This window comes from Mauremys reevesii, linkage group 1, assembly GCF_016161935.1.
Source record: "Mauremys reevesii isolate NIE-2019 linkage group 1, ASM1616193v1, whole genome shotgun sequence".
In the NCBI taxonomy this organism is placed as follows: Eukaryota; Metazoa; Chordata; order Testudines; family Geoemydidae; genus Mauremys; species Mauremys reevesii.
Window position 1 is genome coordinate 205,193,271 of NC_052623.1, and position 26,929 is coordinate 205,220,199.

Here is a 26,929-nt window from a genome sequence, read left to right on the forward strand (position 1 = left end):
GTAGGCTCAGGCTCAAATCCGGTCAGGCTTAATGTTGAGCGGGGCCATATCCACTCTTCATCCTTCTGAGTATCACTCAGTTTACTTTGTGTGAGTTTTCCCACTGAGAACTCTCAAACTGAGGTCCTCTGCAGAAACTTTAAGGCCAACACTTTCAAACCCCCTGGGGGCCTAAAGCCAAGTCCCTAAATCCCTGTTCAAACACCTACATAGAAGTGGCCTAATTTTCAGAGGCACTGAGCAAGTCTGGCTTCTGCCGAAGTCAAGGGGAGCATCAGGATATCATCTAATGCAAATCAGGCCACTTCCATGTAGGTGCCTGAAACTTTAGATTGCCACATTTGAACTAGGGTTGCCAGGTGTCCAGTTTTTGACTGGAATGCTGGTCGAGAAGGGACTCTGGCGGCTCCGTCAGTAGTGCTGACGGGGCCGTTAAAAGTCTGGTTGGCGGTGCAGCAGGGCTAAGGCAGGCTCCCTGCCTGCCGTGGCTCCACGCGGCTCCTGGAAGCAGCAGTATGACCCTTCTCCGGCTCCTAGGCATAGGGGCAGCCAGGGGGCTCCGCATGCTGCCCCAAGCACCAGCTCTGCGACTCCCATTGGCTGAGAGAGCTGCAGGGGTGGTGCCTGCGGACAGGGCAGTGCTCAGAGCTGCCTGGTTGCACCTCCACATAGGAGTCGGAGGGAGGACATACCGCGGCTTCCGGGAGCTGCCTGAGGTAAGCGCCACCCAGAGCCTGCACCCTTGCCCTCCTCCTGTGCCCCAGCCCTGATTCCCCTCCTGCCTGCTGAACCCCTTGATCCCAGCCCAGAGCACCCTCCTGCACCCCTAACCCCTCATCCCCATCCCCCACAGAGCCTGGACTCCCAGCCAGAGCCCTCACCCCCTCCAGCCCCCTGCCTCACGCCTTCTGAGCCCCTCAGCCCCAGTGTGGAGCCCCCTCCTGCACCCCCAATCCCTCATTGATGGCCCCACACCAGAGCCCCCGCCCCCAGCCAGAGCCTTTACCCCCCTGCACCCAAACCCCCTGCCCCAGCCCAGAGCTGCCTCCTGCACCCTGAACCCCTCATTTCTGGTCCCACCACAGAACCCGCACCCCCAGCCCAGAGCCCATACCCCCTCCCACACCCTAACCCCCTGCCTCAGCCAGAGCCCCCTCCCATACTCCAAACTCCTCGGCTCCACCCCCCAGCCCAGAGCCCACATCTCTAGCTGGAGCCCTCAACCCCTCCTGCATCCCAGCCCACTGTCTCAGCTTAGTGAAAATCAGCAAGTGAGTGAGGGTGAGGAGAGCGAGCGACAGAGGGAGGGGGGATGGAGTGAGTAGGGGCAGGGCCTCGGAGGAGGGGCGGGGCAGGGAAAGGGTGTTCGGTTTTGTGCGAGTAGAAAGTTGGCAAACTTAACTCGAGCATTTTGGCCTAAAGAATTCACATCACTCCGAGTACGAGTAGAGTTTTTCCTTTAGACACAATTTCTCTTCTCCCAAGCAATTGTGTTGTGTGCTGGTTGACTGCTACCCTATATCCCCCAGACAGCTTCACTTCATAGGTTGTGGGTGTAATATAGCTCAAGTTTAAAGGTAAAAAGTAATTAATATTTGAAAGAAACATATCAAAGGAGAGAAAATCTAAGTTGAGACACAAAAGGAAAAGGGAGAACATTAAACACACCCATGAAAACTGAGGTGGAAAGCAAAAAAGTACTGGTCACTAGAGTGTATGACAGCAGGAAAAATTTAATCACAGCAGTTCTGTTGCCTACAAGATTGAGCAGTGCATGGAGTTCAATTCAATAATACTTCATTGGCTTGATAAGCTATGCAAGCGTGCCCAGCATGTGAAAGAATCATAGAAATGTAGGGCTGAAAGGGACCTCGAGAGGTCATCAAGTCCAGCCCCCTGCTCTGAGGCCCCAGACTTCTGTACAAATCTGCCCATGAGAGGGCTTCACGGTGCGTTTGGGATTTGATCCCCTTTATCCAGGTGCCATTACTGTCTAGTCCTGATTCTGTGGGGGGTGCTGTGTACTGTGATGCTATCTTAGCTGGCTCTCTTATTTTTGGCAGGGTTAGGCACATTTGCTTCTCCCATTTTCAGCTCCAGTGTGCCTAAATGTCATGTAATATGTTTCCATGCAGGTGAATAGAGTTTAAACCCATCCTTGATTTCTGCCTTACTCAAGGTGCGTTTACTGACACAAACTCATGGGAAATCCAAGCCCTTGACTGACCAAAATGGAAAAGGACCTTGTGGCAGGGATCCCAGTATTTTGAGATCCAACAGGAAAGAGAGAAACAGGAAAGGCGGAAAGAACATGCCGCAGCCTGATTCAACAGTCCAGATCCATCCCTTCCATTGGGAAATGTCTGCCCCAATTGTGACAAGATCTGTGGATCCCAGATCAGTCTCATTAGCCACCTTTGGATTCACCCGCAATACCTGGCTATCGTTTTATGGAGGACAATCATCCTCAAACTCCTGGGGATCAATGACGACTCAAGGTGGGAGTGCTGCAGCAGGTGCCTGGTGGAACCAGCTTTCAGGAAGAAAGTGTTGTTCCCCCAACATACCAAAGTTAGTGACATCGGGCCAGCTGATAGATAGAAGAGAAGGAGAGGAAATGTAATAGGTCATTTAGCTTACAAATGGCCTATCTTGGCCAGGATACCTCGGGACTTTCACTGGCTGGGTTATGAAGCCACATTGGTAATACCTAAGAGACCCTTGTCCTAGGCATTCAAATCCAGCCTAGCTTGGGAGCAGGGGCGGCTCTAGAAATTAGGCTGCCCCAGGCAGCGCGGTGCGCGCGTGTGCCCCGCTTCCGTCCGGGGTCCGGTCTCCGCCCTTCCGGCGGGTCCCGTTGAGCTCCAGGTCCACCGGACCGCCGGACGGCGGCTGCGCTCGCTGCGCCGCGCGCGGCGGCACGGCGCGCGGCGGGTCGCGGCGTCGGGCCGAGCTGCCGCGGTCATGGGCGCCGCGAAGCGGAGCGAGCCGGCGGACCCTCCCCCCTCAGTCGCCTGCTGCGGCAGGTCCGTCGTTCGCCGGCCGGTGGACCTCCCAGGCAGGCATGACTGCAGGGTCACCGCCCAGCCCCCGCGCCTAGATTTTGGCGCCCTAGGCAACAGCTGCTTGGGAGTGACACTTGTTACCATCCGAAGGCTAGTCAATGGCCTGTAATAGATGAACTTGGTGGGTCTCCGTCCAGTTCTTAATAGACAGCTGTTCACATCCCATAAACTGATGCCCTAATTGGCCTCCTTGTTGGTGGACCCAGCAGACAGGCCAAAGTCTGAATGGTCCATGGAGACACAGCTAGCCTCTTACCCCCAGCGCTGCTCCTTCACTGTTGTGGCACATCAGTGGGTTGAGACAGAATAACAGATGTTTTATTGCCTATGCTGTAATTGTTCTGTTGATTAACAGAGAACCAGAGCTGTCAGTCCTATGTTGCTCACCCACAGGGAATTCACTTTGAAACGATAGACGCAGTACTGGAAAAATATCTGAACAGAGGCGCTTTAATGCCTAACAGCAAATACGCTGAGCTGGGAAACAGCCTAGTACACCCACATCTGGGTGCCAAAATCAAGGGGAGAAATAATGATCATTTCTGCATATTCCTTCTGGGAGCACATTCCAGGAGCACAGGAAAAACATTCCCAATCACCACTCAAATCAGTGATGTTTACCAAGGAGAAGTGCCACCTCATGAGCAGTGGGAAGCAGAGGGCTGGAGTTTTCAGGCAGACTGTTGTGGAGATGGATGTGAAATGCTGGAGGCCTTTCACTGGTTATTTGAAGAAAGGATGGCCCCCGCCAACAGCAAATTTTTACTTGACAGAACAAGTTCACCTCTTACTGTACCAGCGAAGTCAAGGCTAGAAAGTTAGGAAGGATGGTCCTATAGTTAAGGCAATGAACTGGGACTCAGGATACTGCCAGTCAGTTCCCAGCTCTGGAATGGATTTCTTTGGATAAGTCACTGAATCTCTCTATACCTCAGTTCCCCATCTGTAAATTGAGGGAAATTTCATCTCCACCCCTCATCTGTTGTGCCTATTACAGGTAGGGCTGTCTATAGTTCAGGTTGCCTAATCTTTTCCATGATAAGACCTTGGTTCCAGTTGCTTATAACTTTGACAAACTTTAACCACTTAAATTGAAATTTTCCATGCTGGGTGTCTGGTTTAAGTGATTTTTGCTGAAATAAAAAAAATCAATTAAGCCATTTCCCAAAACAAGGGAAATATTTTGTTTTTTTCCCATGGTTAAAAAATTCTTACAACTGTTTTGTAGAGAAGCTTTTGTGCCTCCAGACTTTGGAGCAAGGACATGAAATTTGGTGGGGGATCAGAGCAACTGGCCATCCTCCATTCCCTCACAGCTCCTTGTGCTGTGCTGGCCAGACTGCCCATGAACTATCCTCACCCAGCAACTGAGCACGCTCCATTCAGCCTAGGGCTTCAGGGTCTGAACAGGACTTTCCCTGCATTTACTCCTTCTGTCTGCTGGGAGGATGCCAGATGCAGGAACTGAGAGTAGGGAGTCTCTCCTGTGCTCTCAATGCTGCACCTGCTGGCACCCAGGCAGCATGGAGGGGAAGGAGGAAGCAAATGACTGTAATGCAGAATGGTGAGGAGCTGGGTCTGGGGTCAGGTGACCAGTGGGGAGACTGGGATAAGGAACTCAGGGTAAGGGACTGGGATGTGGCTCTGAGGATGAGGAGGGAACTGAGATGAAAAACCAAAGGGAGGAGTCACTGGAAGGTGGAGCTGTGGAGAGTGGAACTGGGATGAGGTCCCAGGGAGGTGGAGGTGAACAACTGAGATATGGAGTTGAGTTGGGGATCTGGGACTGGGACTGGGATGTATTGCTGAGAGGGAATGGGGCTGGGACAAAGGCTGTGGGGGGGTGTGTGCAGAAAGGTGCAGGGGTGGAGGAACTGGGACAAGGAGCCACGGGGGTGTGTGAACTGGGATGAGGAGCTCACAGGGATCTCTGGGGCAAGGAGCTGAGGGGAATCAGGTAGGGAGACGGACAAGGAGCAAACGAGATGCACTGAATGAGACCGGGTCTGGTGGATAAAATAATATGTGGTCATGTAATTAAAGACTGTATCATAATGGATATGCATAAGTTGCACAGGCAACCTGAATAATGGCATTTCCTAATTTTTGAGAGCTTGGCTTTGGCTTAATAATGTTCTTTTAATGCAGTTTTTTTGTATATAGTTTAGATGCAATGCGTGTGTTGGGGGCAAGGACTGTTTTTTCTAGCTTGCTGGAGCCACTAGGAGGTACCACTGTAGTATTTCTATTAATAATAATATATATCTGATGTAGTGGAAAAGGGGGAATCAGTAGAAAGATGCAATGAGGAAGGTGACATGGACTGAGCTGAGGACAGAAAGGTTGTGATTTGCCAAATCTACTGCTTTAACCATAAGACCATCCTTCCTCTGGTTCAGGTCCATATCCTTCATATGCTTCACAATTGAAATCTTCCCTATTTATTTGCTTTTGTATGTTGTTATATCAATTCCCTCACCCCCCTCCTCTCTCTACCAGAAATGCCAACCTCCGTCATTGCTCTGCTTCTGTTAGAACCCTTTTTACTTTATTCCCTTGTGCATGGAGTACCCTTCTTCTTCGAGTGCTTGCTCACATCCATTCCACATTAGGTGTGTGTGTTCGCCACATGCACCGGTGCTGGAAGTTTTTCCCTCAGCAGTATCTTTAGGGGACTGGCTCTGGCGCACCCTGGAGTGGCGCTGACATGGTGCAGTATAAGGGGTGCTGCTGGCTTCCTCCCCCCCCAGTTCCTTCTTGCCACCAGTGACTGTGCTGGAACTTCTGCTGCTTCAGCTAGTGTTGTTTCGTTCTCAGTTCTTGCGAACTTTGAAAACCTGTAATTGTATATATTTAGTAGTTGTATATATTTAGTATTGCTTAGTTACCCTTAATAGTAGTTCTCAACTCTTCGTTAGTCCCAAATGGGACTCAGCCGGGGGATGATGCATGCCCCAGTCCCCAGGCTTTAAGCCCTGCGATCACTGCAAGCGGCCTATGCTCGTCAGCGATCCACATACCAGCTGCTTAAGGTGCTTAGGTGAAGAGCACATAAGTGACAAGTGCCGTATATGCAAGTCCTTCAAACCTAGGATGAAGAAGAAGCGTGATATCCATCTGAAAGCGCTCCTGATGGAGTTGGCATTCACTCCAGGTGCGGAGCAGTGGCCCAACTCTGCACTGAGCACTGTGGCCTCAGTACGCAGTGCTCTGTCGGCACCGTCCTCGAGCCAGCACCAGTCCCCCTCCATGGCTCTGGTGAAGAAGCTGAAAAGACTGTGAGGGGAAAGGAGAGGGCGGAGGGCGAGCCATGACGCGTGCCGGGCAGCTCAGTGCACCCACTGGGAACTCGGGCCCCAGCTCAGGTTGAGCAATCCAGCCCATCCCGTACTTCACCTGTGACCCCAGATAGCAGTGCAGGCCCCAGCCAGCTTCAGGTGCTGTCGATGCACGAAGCCCTTCAAGCGGCACAGGAGATCCTGACCCTCTCGATGCCGCCCACACTTGCTCCAGCGGTACCCCAGTCTTAGGGAAAACCCAGGTTGGGACCTATATGTGTGTCCCCCACTCAGCGACACCATTCCCCATTGAGAGGGATGTCCCGCCATCGCTTGCTCACCCAAAGCTGTCACACCTCAGGACTAGAGAGGCAGGATCAGCTGAGCCCTCTATGGTCCCCGCCCCAGGGGCACTGATTGGGGACTCAAGGTGTACCTTGCTGGTGGATTGGCACAGACCCTCTGGGGCATGTGCCACCCGGCAAGAACTCCAGGACCAGCCCCAACCGTCTCCAAGGGCCTGGGACCGACCAGCGCCATGGTACCCGTGGAACCCCTGGGGGTTCACCCACACTTTTCAGGCTGCCCAATTGGTGTTGGGAGCCTCGGAGAGGCCAGCGGCCTAGGCATCCCATCCCCCTCTGGTGCTCGAGGCTTCAGGGGGTAAGACCCCGCAGGTCCAGGGGACCCAGGGGAGCAAGCTGCTGGACCACCAATAGATGTGGAGGTTCCTGTGACACCAGCATCAGACTTGTCATTGCCAGATGAGGCTATCATGGGGCCCACTCACCCAGTTCCTCAGGATGATGCCAAGGCACACCAGGAACTTTTGAAGATGGTCGCTTCTAACCCGGGGCTTCAGGCAGATAAATTGGAAGAGCCCTCAGACTTTCTGTTTGATATCCTTTGGTCCTTGGCTCCCACCAGGGTGGCCCCACTACTTCATGGAGAGGTCTCCAAAATCACTAATGCCCTATGGCAGACTCCCTCTTCCCTGGCCCCTATCTCTAAAAGAGCTGAACACAAGTACTTCATGCCAACCAAAGAGCATGAGTACTTGTACTCCCACCCAGTCCCCAATTCCCTTGTGGTCGAGGCGGTTAACCACAAGGAGAGGCAGGGACAACCCAGGGCCACCCCCAAAAATAAAGACTTGAGGAGGTTGGATCTTTTTGGACGTAAAGTTTATTAGTCTTCCAGACTTCAGCTGAGAAGAGCCAACCACCAAGTCCTCCTTGGCCGATATGACTTCAGTATGTGGCAAGTCATGGCCAAGTTCAAAGGGTTGCTCCCCGAGGCTGCCAAGGAGGAGTTCTGAGCCATTCTCGATGAGGGCACGACTGAGGCCAGGGCAGCCCTCCAGGTGGCATCAGATGCTGCTGCTGCTGCTGCCCGCACCATGGCTTCCGCTATCTCCGTGCGGTGAGTCTCTTGGCTGCTCCTCTCTGGATTGTCCACCAAGGCCCAGCAGTCATTGCAGAACCTGCCCTTTGCCAGCAGGGCCCTATTTGCAGAGCAAACAGACAGCAAGTTGCATGGTGTCAAGGACTCCTGCACCACCCTGAAAACCCTGGGTCTCTATGTCCCAGCCCTGGCGCATAAGCAGTTCAAACTGCAGCAGCCTCAGGGCCAGGGGAGCCAGCCTCGGCAGGACCAGCCCCAGAGGTAGCCTGAATGATCTTCCAAAGGTGGGGAACTCCCCAAGTGGACCTGTTTGCTACCAGATAGAACAAGAAATGCCACCAGTTTTGTTCTCGATAGGGTCTGAGCAAGGACTCCATCTCCGATGCCTTCGTCCTGTCGTGGTCAGGGAACCTGATGTACGTGTTCCCTCTGATTCCACTCATCAGCAGGGTCCTGGCAAAGATCAAGAGAGACCAGGCGCAGGTTATCATGATTGCCCCGATGTGGCCTCGCCAGCAGTGGTTCAGCACGCTCATGAGCCTGTCAGCAGCCCCTCCCTAGCCCCTGCCCAACCGACCAGACCTGCTATTGCAGGACCCTGGTCAGCTCTTACACCCCAACCTTGTCTCCCTCTACCTCCCGGTGTGGCTGCTGCGTGACTGAACCTGGAGGAGCGGACCTGTTCGAAAGGAGTCCAACAGATCCTTCTGGGAAGTAGGAAGCCTTCAGCCAGACTGACTTACCTGGCCAAGTGGACGAGGTTTTCCCACTGGGCATCCGACCGCGGCATCTCTCCCTCGTGTTCCTCCATACAGGCTGTCCTGGACTACCTGCTCCATTTGAGGAGCCGGGACCTGACATACTCTTCCATTAGAGTACATCTTGCGGCCATCTCTGCACTTCACCCACTGATCCAAGGACAGACGGTGTTCTCCCCTGACAGGACAGATTCTTGAGAGGGTTGGAGAGACTCTTTTTTCGCAGGTGTGGGCTCCCATCCTGCAGTGGAATCTTAATTTGGTCCACTCTAGGCTCACTGGCCCGCCCTTTGAACTTTTGGGTTCCTGCTTCCTTTCCCATCTGTCACGTTAGGCTGCATTCCTGGTGGCAGTGACGTCAGCGAGACAGGTCTTGGAAATTAAAGCCTCGACCCCAGAATTGCAGTACACTGTCTTCTACAAAGAGAAGATTCGGTTGCGGCCCCACCTGGCCTTCCTGCCACAGGTGGTCTCCACCTTCCATAGGAACCAGGACATCTTCCTCATGGTGGTCTGTCCTAAACCGCACAAGACCAGTGAAGAGAGGCGTCTTCGTGGCATGGACATCCGGAGGGCCTTGGCTTTTTACTTAGAATGTACCAAGACTTTCCGTAAATTGATTCAGCTTTTCATTGCTACAGCGGATAGGATGAAAGGTCAGTTTAAAGGACAGTATAGGTCCTATGGGCCTGAACTCTAGTTCCATACAGCCCTGAAATTTGTGTTCTTTTTAACTTCCATCCCTTCTGGATTTACCCTAGTTGATTGCCTGTGTCACTGACATATAGACACTGGACAGCATTGGATTTTTCAGTGCTGTTTATGCTGCTTTGATTCATTTGGGCTATATATCATGTAGCTTCTTGCATGTTCGTTTTCAGTAATTCTGCAAGTGCCTTTAATTACAAATCTCGTGACATCCTATTCTCCCACTCAAGCCTTGAAACTTGGCACCCACAGGTTCTCAGCTCAAATTTCATTTTCTGCCATCTCTGTTCTACTCTCAGATAAAATGTTTATTTTTATCACACTCCTATCAAAAGACTTAAATCATCTGTCTAATTCCTCTCTTGCATGAGATAACGGTGTGTGTGTGTTTTTAGGGCTCGTGTGGCAAGGCGTGTTTGGGGCCCTTTCTCCTGTTTGCGGTTAACTTGGGTTGAATGAGCTGAGCAACTAGCTGGAGGTGAGGCTATGGATCCTAATGAAAGTTGACTGTGCAAACCATCACTTTGGGTGAAATGCTGTTGCAACCTCTACGTTTTTTTACTAGGTAGCTAATTTGTGCATGTGTAGTGCAGCTTTCTCTCCCTTAGAAGGTTGGGAGGTAGTTCTTGAATAATCTGTTTATAGGCAGTATGACTTTTCAGAAGCTTTACTTTCAAATCAAATTTTCCCAAATCCTCCAAAGCACTTCTTATATCTCCCTTCTAAATTTCAACTTTCTAGTCCCAGCCATACTGGCTCTACTGCTGTGCAAAGAAAATGTCATTAGATACATTTTTATAAAGAGGAAAATATATTTTCTCCCATTCTCCTCATTCTCAAAAGTGCCCTAACCATTTTTGCTCATACTCTCTTTGATCATTGGGCTGATGGCAGAACTGTAGAATTACAGCCCCGAAGGTGACAGTGCCAGAAAATTATGAGGAAATGAAGAAAGGGAGGTTAGAAAGGAAATGCTCTGGTAACGTTAACTATAGCTTTCAGTGGAGCTTCAACTATAACACACACACACACAGAGCACATAATAAAATAATCTCAAGTGAAAATTGCTTCTGTGAACCTAAGGTGTATGCACTAGACAGGTTGCTCCCTGGGTGTGAACTTGAAATCTGTCTGTGTGCCCTCATTTTTCCAACCAAGGCACCTCTGATTCCTTTCCAACTCACATCTCAGTGACTGACTTGCTGACTCAAGACACCCCACCCCCCCCGCCGTGACTCTTCTACCAAGCTCAGCACAATCTGCCTTGCTGCCTGTCTTGAAAATCTTTTAATACAAACTTTTGCCACGTTCTCTGTGGCTGGTGGGGAAAAAAATGATAAGACATATTGCTGCCTCTCTGTGTCCCTACTTTGTACAGTCCCTGAAGTGCATCTAGAAGAGAAGAGCAAACAGTTTAACTCTCTGTTCTTATCTGCATTTGCCTTTTTAGTTGCCATTTACACGCTGCACAGGTTTTAAAATCTTGGTTTAAGAGCTGTTCCCGAAGGACCTAATAGCAGCTTAATCAGAATCCATCTGCACAGCACTTGCATTTGTGAAATCTTAATGCAGCTGGGGATTAATTAATTTATTTCCATAAAACCAGAGCTCTGTGAAAAGAACTGACTGGAATTCTGGGATATTAATGTACAGCCCAGCAATGATAATAGAGTTTGCTGGAGTTTCTTTTAGCGATGTATAGATTAGTCAGAGCAGAGTGTATGAGAAGGAGTAAGAACAATGGGGATGTCATGCTGTGAAGCTTTAATGGAGAAAGATGCACTTGATAAGTTCTATAGCAGCTCAAACTATTCAGAATTATTGTGACTGATGAAGTTGGGGCGGGGGGAGGTTAAGAGCACTGGAGCAAAAACAAATCCAAGACTCTGTGGTCGAGGACAGTGTTGCCAGCCCCAAAGATCACGGGATTGGCTTAAATATAAGGAGACTTTTTAAAAAAATACTACATGTTGGTTTTTGTTTTCCCTTCTGGTTCCCTGGCCTTTAGGGTTTGTGTTTTCAAAGTTTTCTCAGTAACCGCAAAGGCTAGAAACATTTTTCTTTTAAATGAAACCTGAAACTTCTCCCATAATCACGTTTCCAGGAGTTGGGGCTTTAAGAAAAACGCAAAATACGGTGAAACTCAAAAACATAACAACGGCCATACGGGGTCACACCAAAGGTGCAACCAGCCCAGTATCCTGTCTACTGACAGTGACCAATGCCAGGTGCTCCAGAGGGAGTGAACCTAACAGGTAATGATCAAGTGAGCTCTCTCCTGCCATCCATCTTCACCCTCTGACAAACAGAGGCTAGGGACACCATTCCTTACCCATCCTGGCTAATAGCCATTAATGGACTTAACCTCCATGAATTTATCCAGTTCTCTTATAAACCTCTTATACTCCTAGCCTTCACAACCTCCTCAGGCAAGGAGTTTCACAAGTTGACTGTGCGCTGTGTGAAGAACTTCCTTTTATTTGTTTTAAACCTGCTGCCCATTAATTTCATTTGGTGGCCCCTAGTTCTTATATTATGGGAACAAGTAAATAACTTTTCTCCACACCACTCATGATTTTATATACGTCTATCATATCCCCTCTTAGTCTCCTCTTTTCCAAACTGAAAAGTCCTAGCCTCTTTAATCTCTCCTCATATGGGACCCATTCCAAACCCCTAATCATTTTAGTTGCCCTTTTCTGAACTTTTTCTAATGCCAATAGAGATGAGGAGGCCACATCTGTACGCAGTATTTGAGATGTGGGCGTACCATGGATTTATATAAGGGCAATAATATATTCTCTGTATTATTCTTTATCCCCTTATTGATGATTCCTAACGTCCTGTTTGCTTTTTTGACCGCCACTGCACACTGCGTGGACATCTTCAGAGAACTATCCATGATGACTCCAAGATTTTTTTCCTGATTTGTTGTAGCTAAATTAGCCCCCATCGTATGTATAGTTGGGGTTATTTTTTCCAATGTGCATAACTTTACATTTATCCACATTAAATTTCATTTGCTATTTCGTTACCCAGTTACTTAGTTTTGTGAGATCTTTTTGAAGTTCTTCACAGTCTGCTTTGGTCTTAACTATCTTGAGCAGTTTAGTATCGTCTGCAAACTTTGCCACCTCACTGTTTAGCCCTTTCTCCAGATCATTTATGAATAAGTTGAATAGGATTGATCCTAGGACTGACCCTTGGGGAATACCACTAGTTAGCCCTCTTCATTTTGAAAATTTACCATTTATTCCTACCCTTTTTTCCCTGTCTTTTAACCAGTTCTCAATCCATGAAAGGATCTTCCCTCTTATCCAATGAGAACTTAATTTACATAGGAGCCTTTGGTGAGGGACCTCTAAGTACACTATGTCCACTGGATCCCCCTTGTCCACATGTTTGTTTGACCCCCTTCAAAGAACTCTAAGGCCTGGTCTACACTAGGGGGGGGTGTCGAACTAAGGTACGCAAGTTCAGCTACACGAATAGCGTAGCTGAACTCGAACTACCTTAGTTCGAACTACTTACCCGTCCAGACGCCGCGGGATCGAAGTCCGCGGCTCCCCCGTCGACTCCGCCGCCGCCATTCGCGGTGGTGGAGTTCCGGAGTTGACGGGAGCGCGTTCGGAGTTCGAACTATTGCGTCTAGATTAGACGTGATAGTTCGAACTCCGAGAAGTCGAACTGTACGCGTCGACCCGGCAGGTAAGTATAGACCTACCCTAATAGATTAGTAAGACACGATTTCCCTTTACAGAAACCATGCTGACTTTTGCCCAACAAGTTATGTTCTTCTATGTGTCTGACAGTTTTTTTCTTTACTATTGTTTCAATTAATTTGCCCGGTACTGACATCAGACTTACCGGTCTGTAATTGCCTGCCAGGATCACCTCTAGCACCCTTTTTAAATATTGGCATTACATTAGCTATCCTCCAGTCATTGGGTACCGAGGCCGATTTAAAGGACATGTTACAAACCATAGTTAATAGTTCCGCAACTTCACATTTGAGTTTTTTCAGAACTCTTGGGTGAATGCCATCTGGTCCTGGTGACTTGTTACTGTTAAGTTTATCAATTAATTCCAAAACCTCCTCTAGTGACACTTCAATCTGTGACAATTCCTCAGATTTGTCACCTAGAAAGGATGGCTCAGGTTTGGGAATCTCCCTAACATCCTCAGCTGTGAAGACTGAAGCAAAAAATTCATTTAGTTTCTCTGCAATGACTTTATCGTCTTTAAGCGCTCCTTTTGTATCTCGATCACCCCACTGGTTGTTTAGCAGGCTTCCTGCTTCTGATGTACTTAAAAGACATTTTATTATTATCTTCTGAGTTTTTGGCTAGCTGTTCTTCAAACTCCCTTTTTGGCTTTTCTTGTTACATTTTTACATTTAATTTGGCAGTGTTTGTGCTCCTTTCTATTTACCTCACTAGGATTTGACTTCCACTTTTTAAAAGATGCCTTTTTATCTCTCACTGCTTCTTTTTACATGGTTGTTAAGCCACATTGGCTCTTTTTTAGTTCTTTTACTGTTTTTCTTAATTTGGGGTATACATTTAAGTTGGGCCTTTATTATGGTGTCTTTAAAAAGCGTCCATGCAGCTTGCAGGGATTTCACTCTCATCGCTGTACCTTTTAATTTCTGTTTAACTAACCTTTTCAGTTTTGCATAGTTTGCCTTTTTGAAATTAAATGCCACAGTGTTGGGCTGTTGAGGTGTTCTTCCCATCAGAGAGATGTTAAATGTTGTTATATTATGGTCACTATTTCCAAGCGGTCCTGTTATTATTACCTCTTGGACCAGGTCCGGCGCTCCACTGCGGACTAAATCGAGAGTTGCCTCTCCCCTTGTGGGTTCCTGCACCAGCTGTTCCAAGAAGCAGTCATTTAAGTATTGAGAAATTTTGTCTGTGCATTTTGTCCTGAGGTGACATGTTCCCAGTCAATATGGGGATAATTGAAATCCCCCACTATTAGTGAGTTCTTAATTTTGATAGTCTCTCTAATTTCCCTTAGCATTTCATCATCACTATCACTGTCCTGGTCAGGAGGTCGATAATAGATCCCTACTCTTATTAGAGCATGAAATTACTATCCATAAAGATTCTATGGAACATGTGGATTCATTTAAGATTTTTTACTTCATTTGATTCTACATTTTCTTTCACATATAGTGTCATTCTCCCTTCCCCGCACAACCTGTTCTGTCCTTCCAATATATTTTGTACCCCAAAATGATTGTGTCCCATTGATTGTCCCCACTCCACCAGGTTTCTTTGATACCTATTATATCAATATCCTCCTTTAACACGAGGCACTCTAGTTCACCCATCTTATTATTTAGGCTTCTAGCATTTGTATACAAACACTTTAAAAACTTGTCACTGTTTATTTGTCTGCCCTTTTCTGATGTCAGATTCTTTTTTATGTGAATGTTTCTCTTCTAATCTGGCCCATACTTTATCCTCTTCCATTCTCTCCTCCTGACTAGAACCTAGAGAATCTCTATCAATAGACTCTCCTCTAAGAGAAGTCTCTGTCCGATCCATGTGCTCCGCTGCAGCAGTCGGCTTTCCCCCATCTCTTAGTTTAAAAACTGCTCTGTGACCTTATTAATATTAAGTGCCAGCAGTCTGGATCCACTTTGGTTTAGGTGGAGCCCATCCTTCCTGTATAGGGTCCCCTATCCCAAAAGTTTCCCCAGTTCCTAATAAATCTAAACCCCTCCTCTCTATATACCATTGTCTCATCCACGCATTGAGACTCTGAAGCGCTGCCTGCCTACCTGGCCCTGCGCGTGGAACTGGAAGCATTTCTGAGAATGCCACCATAGAGGTCCTGGATTCCAGTCTCTTTCCTAGCAGCCTAAATTAGGCATCCAGGATGTCTCTCCTATCCTTCCCTATGTCGTTGGTACCTACATGTACCACGACCACCGGCTCCTCCCCAGCACTACACATAGGTCTATCTAGATGCCTCAAGAGATCCACAACCTTCACACCAGGCAGGCAAGTCACTATACGGTTCTCCCGGTCATCACAAACCCAGCTATCTATGTTTCTAATGATCGACTCTCCCATTACTAACACCTGCCTTTTCCTAGCAACTGGAGTTCCCTCCCCTGGAGAGGTAACCTCCGAGCGAGAGGCAACCCCAGCACCATCTGGAAGGAGGGTCCCAACTACGGGAAGGTTTCCCTCTGCTCCCGTTGACTGGTCTCCTTCCCTGAGCCGTTCATCCTCCTTAACAGCACTGGGGCTGTCTGACCAGAGGTGGGACAAATCTACAGTGTCCCGGAAAGTGCCCTCATCAACATACCTCGCTGCCTCCCTTAGCTCCTCCAGTTCCGCCACCCTGGCCTCCAAAGCCCGTACGCGGTCTCTGAGGGCCAGCAGCTCTTTGCACCGAATGCACACACATGCCACCCGCCCACAGGGCAGGTAATCATACATGCTGCACTTGGCACAATAAACTGGATAGCCCCCACTCTGCTGATGGGGCTATCATGAGAGTTGGCAAGACTGAGTTGATTCCTCAGTTCCTTCCTTTCTTCTTTCTTTCTCTGAATGCTAAAGCTTAAGATGTAAGGTGGCGGGGGGGGGGGAGTCATCACTTCAGTGACTGGCAAGATGTAAACTTGGGGGCAAATTTTCCACATGCTGATGATTGGCTTCCCTTTTTCACGGGAGAGACTCTGATCAATTGTACCTCCTAATTGTTTGATTTGCACCTGCAAAAGGGAAGGCCACCCTTTTGAACATACGGCCATTCAGCCTTGGTGACAGATGTCTAATTGACAGCTCTGGAGACTGACGTTCCCTGCTTATTCCACAGAACAGATAGTGGCACAAGCTTGTCCAAAACCTCGTGCCAGCATGCTTCCCACCCTGACCAAGGGGACCCACTCTAGCAGTGAAAAAAGGAGTTCAGTCTCCGCCTGTCATTCACTCCTTCACCTCTGTGCTGAGAAGGGGGCCAGTTGTGGCAATGTTTGTGGTGTGATTGCTTGATCACGGAGCACTTGACTCAGAAAAGAAAAATCACAGACTACTGAACAGCCATCATCCGGTAACAGCTTTAAGTTGCTACTAATGTGGGCTGGACATGAATCAGTGACCTATTAGTGAAAGACACTATACACCAGTACCAGTCACCAGCGCCATCCAGTCCCCAAACTGGGGACTCTGTTATTCCCTCCAGGTTGTTTTGACTGAACACTGTACTCAGATGGAATGAAGAGTCCCCATCAACAAATGTACTGATTGATAAGTGCAAAAACACACCACTCCAGTGGGGCACATATAATGAGTGAAGAACACACATTTTGGGTACTTGTACGGTTTCTTTACTCTGGGCAGAATCTCTTTGAGAGTAGGAAGGAGTGGTTATATTGAAGAAAGGTTTTACTAGAAGCAGAGGTAGTGAGGGTAGTAAATTGGCAGTTGATTCAATATTATAGATAAGTAAGACACTTGTGCATCTGATTTCTATAATTCATTAAACAGATTGATAGTTCCTTGGTGCAGGGACTATGTCTCCTTCAAAGTTCTATGCACTATGAAATACACTGGTGTTAAGCAAACTAGAATATTGGATTTGTCATATTGGATTAGACCAACAGCCCATCTACTTCAGTATCTGACAGTACCTTTATTATAGGCAATGCAGGTAATGTTGCTTTTAGTTACTTTCCATTATAAGACCTTGTTAGTTGCTTATAACTATGCCAAACTTTGCCCATCTGGGCTGAGATTTTCCATGCCAGATGCCTGCCTCAAGCTGATTTTTTTTTTTTTTAAGTTTCAGCTAAAACAGTTAAGCTCTTTCCAAGCACAAGCTTAGGGAAAAATAAGTTGTTTTGCCCTTGTTAATAAAGCTTTGACAATCATTTTGTTGAGGAATGCTAGCTCTAGTGTCCAGGATGTGCATTTTCCTGGTCCTGTGAAAATTTGCAAAAATTTGGCCAAGGTTTGACCCTCTGAAAAATCTGTTTGCACTTGCTCAGTAGAGACTTGTTACGAGATTGCAGCCAACTTCTCTGAAGATTCCATTTGCACTGAGCATGCTCCAGCCCCACACAGGCCTTATGAGCCAACAGGACTGTGTATGCGCCATCTCCACAGAGCGACTGAGCATGCTGGGAAAAAAATATTATGTGATCATATAATTAAAGACTGTATCATAATGCGTACATGGGAGGGAGGATGGGGCAAATCAAGGTTGTACAGGCAATCTTAATTCCGAAATTCCCAACTTTTGAGTGCTTGACTTTGCAACCTTCATGTCTTTTTAAGGTAGTTTTTTTTTTCAGGTGTAATTATCTATATTAAAGCAACCCTTCCAAAGCCCCAATTGAGATCGTGATCCCGTTGTGCTAGGTACTGTACATACAGTAAGAGATGGTTCTTTCTCCAAAGACTTTAACCATACAAGACATACTTCCTTTCAGATAACCTTTGTATTATCCTTCCAGTTTTACGAATGGTGGTAAAGCAATTAAGTGACATGTCCAAGGTTGCATAGAAAGTCTGTTGGGGGTGGTGGTGGGGGAAATTGAACGCCATTCTCCTGAGTCCCAGTCAGTACCTTAACCACAAGGCAATACTTCCTCTGAGTAGCAGGTGCTTTAGAGGAAGGAGTACAGCTGCTGTGATGGACAATTATGCAAGAACATTCCAATGTGGGATGTTTCTTCTGAATGTAGGCTAGTCAGTTTGGCTTGTGCCCTGAAGCATAAATCTTGATATCAATTATAAATGTTTATCCTAGCTAGGATAACTGGGGATGGTGCACTTGTTCTGCAGATAAATATCTAATTCTTGCTTGAATCCTACTAAGCAGTTTGTCTGAAAAATATCTGGCGGCTGTGAGTTCCACATATCAGTTACATGTTTGTAAGCAAAGTTTCACTTTGTTAAAATTGTTGCCTTTTGGTTTCATTGAGAGTTGTCTTGTTCTTGTAAGATTATAATATCAGTAATGAGAAACAACAGATTCGTACCCGGTGGGGAAGTGGGGCTGTTGATGGAATGAAGAGAAATCAAGTAGTTCAAGTTGCATTCACTGACAGGAAAGTTTTGCTAGGCCCACAATGTACTTATAACCCAAAAGTAAGTGTGTGTGTGTGTGTGTGTGTTTGTTTTACAGGTCCCAATCTAGGTCTGACCTGCAGAGGATATGTGTATATTACAGTTGGCTCTTTAGTTGTAGCAATTCATGGTTTTGTCTCTTGAGGTCCCTGGTTGAATCTCTGGTGTGGAACCATAGGGTATTGAAAAATCTATTATTCTGAGCAGATCAGAATTTTATCCAAAGATGCAACAGAGGAAAAAATGCAGAGAAGGGTGAAACAGGAGAGGTAGGTGAGGCTATTGTGTTGGTGAGAGGTGGCAGAGGGGCTATGGAGGAAGCTGCATGGGGCAGTGAGGGAGGTGGCACAGTGAAGTTGAGTGAGGCCGTATCAGGGCAGAGAGAGAATGAATTAACGTAAGTGTCATGCAGAGAGAGTGGCAATAAAACATATTCTTAGTCCGAGTTGATCTAAGAGTTACCTGGAAGCTTTGTTGGTAATTGATGGGCCTCAAACAATAAGTTGAACCAGTTAGTTGAAGTGAGAAGTCAGAGCCTCCTGGATAAGCGACTGCTGTCTGGAGTGAGAATGGGTGTAATCGGGCCTGGACATGTATTAGAAAGTGAGTTCTCACTTAATAGATTCATCATGGTAATTGACATTCCCTTGCTCCTCCTTCTCTCCCCTTAGTCTCATAGGTTTATTACTGCAGTGACAAATGCTGGATTTATCTCTGATAGTAGCTCAGGACATTTTAAAGATAAATTCTTGCTTTTTTGATGAGCTGCTTTCCTTTGAACAGCTTCTACCCACTGCTTCCTTGCACAGTGACACTGGGGACACCATGTGGCCATGGAGAGAACTGCAAAATGTGAAGTTCAGGTGCAGACAGCTAAATAGATGCACGATATGGGCATTCACATATGCAGATGCGCGCACACACACAGAGAGGCCAGTCTGTTGCTCCCCCACCAGCAGTGTAATCCTAATCCATTTCACTCCCAGGCCGATTTACCACATGGTATGGTCATTAACACCAAGCTCTACAGCTGCCACTACCCACAGTAGAAGGAACTACATTGAAGTCAGTAGAGAAGTGCTTACTAACACAAGGGATGAATTGGGCCCACAGAGTGAAGCTGGGCCTATAGCAAGGGTGGCCAAATTTAGTGAGCCTGCAAGTCACATATGACAATTTTAAGAAGTTTGAGAGCGGGGTGCCCCTACTGGGGCTCAGGGATTCTGCCCCATGGGAGGCACCTGCTGGAGCTCGGGGCTTCAGCCTCACTCCTGCTTGAAACCCTGAGCCCCAGCAGGTGTGCCCCACGGGGCTGAAGCCTCAAGACCCTCCTCCCTGCTGGGCAGAAGCCCCTACCCTGCTGCAAGGCAGAGGTCCCAAGCTCCCCCCACCAAGTCTGGTAAGTGAAGAATGGGGCTGGGGCAGGCTCTGTGAGCTGCACTTTAACTGTAAAAGAGCCACATGTGACTCGCGAGCCACAGTTTGGCCAGACCTGGCCTATAGAGTCATAGGCACAGCCTCTCTTCCCATCCCAGTCCCAGAGCACAGCTCTCTCAATGCAGAGAGGATGAGCTGTGTGTTGAGCTTGGTGAGAAACAAAAAATTATGTTGCCCCAGGTATGTATTTAAATTCTACACAATAGCTCCCTGGAGTGAAATCCTGAGGAGGACAAGAAATACCTTAGTCTGTGACACTGCATCCGAGGGCTTAAAAGCAGCCTGGTTAAGGCTGGTGAAAATTGCTTCTCATTGCAAAACAATGAAACCTGGAGAACAGCACAGTTAAGGCTGAAGCTGGCTAACAGGTTTCAGCATTTTACCATGTGTGTTTGTTTTTATGTGGCACCTTCACTTTGAACTTTCACTTTATTTAACAATTGAAACACTGTCTTAAGGCTTTTTCTCACTAAAAGTTGATGGTACCTCTACTCAGCATTAACTCCAGGTTAATGAAGGTTTTTTTGCCTGGCAATCTGGCACAAAGTTGGCTGCCTATGCTCAGCAGCAGACAAGGACTGGAGTGTACAAGGGTATGTCTACACTACGAAATTAGGTCGATTTTATAGAAGTCGATTTTTAGAAATTGATTTTATACAGTCGACTGCATATGTCCACACTAAGCACATTAAGTCGGCAGAGTGCGTCCTCACTACCATGGCTAGCATCGACTTATAGAGCAGTGTACTGTGGGTAGCTATCCCACAGTTCCCAGTCTCCGCTGTCCATTGTAATTCTGGGTTAAGCTCCCAGTGTCTGACGGGGCAAAAACATTGTCATGGGTGGATTTGGGTACATGTCATCAGTTGCCCCTCCATCCGTGAAAGCAATGGCAGACAATTGTTTTGCGCCTTTTTTCTGTGCAGACGCCATACTATGGCAACTGTGCAGCCCGCTCAGCTCAGCTCACCAACACCGCCACTGTTGTGTCCTGGGTGCTGCTGACAGCAGACGGTGCAATAGGACTGCTGACCGTCGTCATACACTGCTTCCACTGCAACTCTGCTCTGCTCATATTGCTTGGACAGTGAATTTCTCCATGTCTGTCATGGGCTCCTGGGTACTCGGGAAATGTGTGCGGTGCTAACAGTTATCCTCCACTGCTTCTGCTGCAACTCTGCTCTCCTGGTGCCATGAATCCACCTCACAGGTCCTCTCGTCATTCGGTATAAATATCTATTCTCGTGGCATCTGTCGTCATCCACCGATTCTGCTGCAACTCTGCTTTCCTGCTCTTCTTCAGACGCCATACCACAGCAAGCATGAAGCCCGCTCAGCTCACCGCTGCTGTTGTGAGCATTGTAAACATCTCACGCATGATCCTGCAGTATGTGCAGAACCAGAACCTTCAAAAGCAGGCGAGGAGGACATGGACACAGACTTCTCTCAAAGCATGGCCCCTGGCAATTTGGACATCATGGTGGTAATGGGGCAGGTTCATGCTGTGGAATGCTGATTCTGGGCCCAGGAAACACGCACAGACTGGTGGGACCACATAGTGTTTCAGGTCTGGGATGATTCCCAGTGGCTGCGAATCTCTCGCATGTGAAAGGGCACTTTCATGGAATTTTGTGACTTGCTTTCCCCTGCCCTGAAGTGCAAGAATACCAAGATGAGAGCAGCCCTCACAGTTCACAAGCAAGTGGCAATAGCTCTCTGGAAGCTTGCAATGCCAGACAGCTACCAGTCAATCAATAATCAATTTGGAGTGGGTAAATCTACTGTGGGAGCTGCTGTGATCCAAGTAGCCCACGCAATCACTGAGCTGCTGCTATCAAGAGTAGTGACTCTGGGAAATGTGCAGGTCATAGTGGATGGCTTTGCTGCAATGGGATTCCCTAACTGTGGTGGGGCAATAGACGGAACCCATATCCCTATCTTGGGACCGGAGTACCTTGGCAACTAGTACATAAACCGCAAGGGGTACTTTTCAATGGTGCTGCAAGCACTGGTGGATCACAAGGGATGTTTCACCGACATCAATGTGGGATTGCCGGGAAAGGTGCATGATGCTCACGTCTTCAGGAACTCTGGTCTGTTTGAACAGCTGCAGGAAGGGACTTACTTCCCAGACCAGAAAATAACTGTTGGGGACATTAAAATGCCTATAGTTATCCTTGGGGACCCAGCCTACCCAAGAGGACTCAGGTGATGAGAGACTTGCAGCTGAAGTAGCACCTTCTGCAGAAGACAACCATAACGTTGCTCTGCAAGGACTCCCTTGCAAGTCCTGGTGTAGGGGGCATGCTGGGGATGGGGCCACAGTGTACAGCACTGCAGAGATTGTAGACAGTGCTGTGGCCCATAGGACAGCCTCAGGAAGGCTGCTGTAACTTGGACGGGCCCCAAGCCAATATCCCCTCTCCCTGGGCTGCAAATTCTCTGTTCTGATGTTTTGTCTAGCCCATTCTGAAGGCAAACAGTGTGTTCTTAAGAAGTATGTTTATGATCCTCAAGGCATACATCTCATTCATAAATCTACCATAGCCTGTGCTTGTATAGCATCCGAGCCTATGACCCAGCCAACCATCACTTTGTCTGCACGTAGTGTGGAGCCCCAGGAAAAGCAATGCCCTGTGAATTTCCTCATAAACCCACGCTAAAGGCCAACACTGATCATGTTTTTTGTTAGCTTCTGCATTAGCTGGCTCTGCCAAGTTAACAAAAATAGGTTGCTTGGTTCAGCTACAAGTGGAAACATGTTTTTCAGAAGTTACTACTTACAGTCTAAGTGGTCACCACAGGAAACCAGAACCCTGCTTGGTGGTTAGGTGATAAACCTATCTTTAAAGCTCTCATGACAAGATGCAGAGACAGAAAATGAAGATTGAAGGTCACCAAATTCCTGAGCATATTTAGAAGTTGCAGTGCCTGTTTCTTCCCTCTGACTTCTCAGAAGCGTTCAGGACATCCAGCGATGGAAACAGATAAGTGTGTTTACACACTGAAGAGGTCTGGCACTATTGGGCTCAGACAAGTTTTTCACTCCAGATAGGTGAGACCATTTCAGAAAAGCTGTTTGGATCACACTAGTGGTCCAACTAGTCCAGTATTGTGTGTTTGACAAAAAAACAAAATGTAGTAATGCCTATGTTCATAAAAACTACCCTGCTAAAACAAAACACTACACTGCACACACAATTCTCCTCCTGAGGGAAGAGAACAAATCACATGTAACAGATATTAGTCATGTCACTTAATGCACTTCTGGAAGATGCTCATGTACTGTGGTGAGCTACAGAGAATAGACCTGTGCCTGTGCCAGAGAGGCTTCAGGAGAAAGCGCAAGAAACTTTGTATTGCAGAATTGTAGAATAATTTGCTCTTAGAGGAAGCTTCTTTCTAACCTGAGACAGTTAATAGCTGGCTGGTGTCCTGATGCATGAGAGTTTTTTTAATATCCCTTATACATAGTTTTTCCAGACTAATGTAACCATGTATGTTCTCATTATCCATATAAATGTCTAATCTTTTTTGACTCCTGCTAAGCTCCTGGCTGCAATGATACCTGGTGCCAGTGAGTTACACAGGATAATTACGTGTTATGTAAAAGAATGTTTGTTCCCTTTTTTTCAGTGTTAACTTGGTCGCTTTTTATCATCAAATGTCTATATGAGAGAGGAGAAATAGGAGCGCACAACTTCTCTACACCAGTCATTATTTTATATACTTCTTATTTATCTCCTGTGTTAGCTATGGGACCTGTACTTGCACCAATTAAAAGCAGTATTTGGCCAAATAGTGAGAGGTATTTTTCTGCCTCCCTAATGGATACTTCTGCATTGTTTGTATAGTTATAAAAATGAGTTTGTTAGCTTTAAATCTTTATTTTTTTTGGTTATACTAAGGACTACAGATGTGCTATAATGGGTATTGAGCCTGCTTCCAGCTTGAGGGCAGAACCAGACCTGTCAGTCACTGGAAACAGGGGAAGCCTGGCCCTGAAGGTCCCTCCAGTTTTTTCTGACTCCCCAGTGGTCGGTGGCTCAGCCAGGCCTCATAGACTTTAAGGTCAGAAGGGACCATCATGATCGTCTAGTCTGACCTCCTGCATATTGCAGGCCACAGAACCTCACCCCCCACTCCTTTTAATAGACCCCTAACTTCTGGCTGAGTTACTGAAGTCCTCAAATCATTGTTTAAAGACTTCAGAGAATCCACCATTTACACTAGTTTAAACCTGCAAGTGACCCATGTCCCATGCTGCAGAGGAAGGCAAAAAAACCCTAGGGTCTCTGCTAATCTGATCCCGGGGGAAAATTCCTTCCTGACCCCAAATATGGTGATCAATTAGACCCTGAGCATGTGGGTAAAACCCACCAGCCTGATACCCTTGCTCAGAGCTTTTTCTGAGGGAAATTCTAAACTTCTTTCAACTTTCTGACTATCAGTTTGGTTAAATGATGTGTGCATCTAATTCTGAGCCATGCTCCAGGGCTTCCTTTGCCTGTCCCATCAGCTCTGCTTCCCCTCTGAGGCATCTGCAGCAGCTGGTGCCCCTCCAAGCTTCAGGGAGTGAGTTGGGCCAAGAAAAGTGAGAGCCCAAAGGGAGAGTCTTTGTCTCCTGCTGCCCCCAATCCAGTATTTCCAACGATCCCCTTTGCATCTCTCCATCTCATCCCTTGGCAGAGATCTAGGTCCGATTGTATATTCTCTGCTCCCTTAGCTGGAGAATGTAGAAGATCAGATTTTTTTTGAAGGGAACTTCCCCATTCAGTTGAGGGAATGCATACCAGAAAGAAAGAGGACAGCATGTACCAGCTGGGGTACAGTGATTGGTTGAGGTCACAGAGCACTGTGCCATCCAAGAATCACTAATCTGTTCTGATGGTAACAATCAACACATCTGATGGGGTTTTCATAACTCACTAGGAAGAACATGATTGGCCCCACCCCATAAACAAATTTTCCTATCCGAGGCAGAGCAAAGTTTCCTATTGCTCTCTCTATTGCCCACCACCGGGGTGATAAACACCAAGGCCAACGTGGCAATTTTGGATTAGCAGAGTGGCTCAGACATCCAGAAATCTCACTGATTGTAAATTCATTTGGTGGGATGTGAGGTGGTGAATGACCTTTCGCAGATCTGCGGAAAGTCCCTGCTATGTGTCTTCCCCCGTTTTCTGCTGCTACCCAGGACAATACAAGAGGTAGGAACAAGAGCCTCTGCATTTTAATTTAATTTTAAATGAAGCTCTTAAACATTTAAAAATCTTATTTACTTTACATACAACAATAGTTTAGTTATATATTATAGACTTCTAGAAAGAGACCTTCTAAAAATGTTAAAATGTATGACTAGCACGCGAAACCTTAAATCAGAGTGAATAAATGAAGACTCGGCACACCACTTGTGTTGTAGTTCATGATTTATATTACAGTAGTTCCCAAGGCCCCAACCGGGAGCAGGTCCCCTTTGTGCTAGGCACTGTACAAACACAAAGTTGAAAAATAATCACTGCCTCAAAGAGTTTACAGTCTAAATAAGCAAGTCAAAGGATGGGAGGGGAAGGGAAGACAAAATGTGACTGGCCTAATGTCACAGATCAGTTCAGTGGCAGAATGAGGAATAAAATTACTGCTCAATGGCTTGTTGCTTCTCCTTTGGAGTCACACCCCGGAGTCACACCCCAGAATCACACCCACAAAAATTAGAGACGTGGGGTTTTTTTTAACTTAAAAAAAGATGTTAAAATTCAGGCCCTAAATCAGTTCTACTGAATCTTAAAGCCCTTAGCAGTGTTGGTTGAGGTCATAAGTAGAGACCTCTTCAAGGGTGTATGTTTTACTATTGGCAGCGGGCAACACTCCAGAAGTGGGATATGTTCTCATTCAGTTTGTCAAACCCTGTGTTTTTGAAGATTTATGTGCCATAACATAGGAAAAGGAAGTTGTCTTAATCTTTGGAAGTCCCTAGCCAGTTTGTGCTGTCTTGGAATGTCAGGATTAAAATGCAGAGTCTGAGCTCTGCTAAGAGCTGGCTAGATCTGAGCTAGCTGCAGCACTGCTCGTCAGCACTGAGGTGCATTGACAACGTTTTGTTAGTGGCTGAGAACTGGAAGAGGAGGAGTGCTGTTGCTCATGCTGTGCAGGGAGCCCAAGATTGGAATGGCAGGGTGTGTGCTCTTGGTGAAGACTGAGGTGCATTGGCAGGGCTGCGTTTTATATGGTGCTTTAGGATATAGGCCCAGATTTCCTCTTGCAATCTGGTCCTTGTACTCTGCTCTGACAGCAAAAGAGGCTGGAAATTGGCCCCATCTTCCCAGCTGATTATTCCCCCCAGTGTGGAGGAATCCTTAGCTTGCATGAGAGCAAGCATGGTTGGCGCTTACACTCCACCACTCCTAGGCACAGTGTGGGGCTAAGAGCAGGAGGAGCTAAGGCCGGTGCTGGTGCCTTCCAGCTAGTCTCAGATAGCCCCTTGGGGTCTGTCACCAGCCCTGGGCTGGGGTTAGCCCGGAGCTGGCCTGAGAATCAGGAAGATGTAACTGGCTCCTTGGAGGCCCTCCTTTCCCCTGTGCATTTCACAGAAAGTGGGCACAGAAGAGAGACAGGCCCATAGTGTCTCTGCATACAAATGATCAAGCCCACTGAATCAATATGGAAGACTTCACTTTGTGAGAAACCACCTCTCCCATAGATTTTGTTGGTGGCCCATTTGCTCAATTCTCTGTGGCTCTAATGGCTACTGGAAATCCAGGTGCTAGCAAGGAGCCTACATGACTGTTCCTAAGGATGGCCCACCAACAGCCAGCCCTCCAAGCCCTGCACTGTCTTCTACACTAAGTCTAGCGCCTGAAAACCAAGTAAGCCAGCGAAACTGCTCCACACTCGATGGCTGCAGAAGCAAGTGTATGAAGAGCAGCAGCTCGATGATGAAATGTAAAGAAGGGCTCATCATAATGTGGTTGGAACATTTCCAATGTCAACAGCACATGCTTGTGCTGTCCTCTGAAGTGCAAAGAACATTCTGCTTCTACAGAATGACCAGCACACATGCTGCAAGAATATAAGTGTAGAGGGTTGTGGTTACGATACTAAATTTGAAATGCTCTTTCCAGTGTACCCTCCAATCTTCAATTGCGTGCAACTTCCTCACCCACCCACGTCAAATTACTTTTGGG

At 47.3% G+C, this 26,929-nt stretch overlaps 1 protein-coding gene across 1 annotated transcript in view; it reads left to right on the forward strand.

The window, feature by feature from the left end:
• The window catches only part of TIGIT (T cell immunoreceptor with Ig and ITIM domains), a 52,070-nt gene that overhangs the window by 11,846 nt on the left and 13,295 nt on the right, over positions 1–26,929 (forward strand). The gene's annotated exons all lie outside the window — the stretch shown is intronic.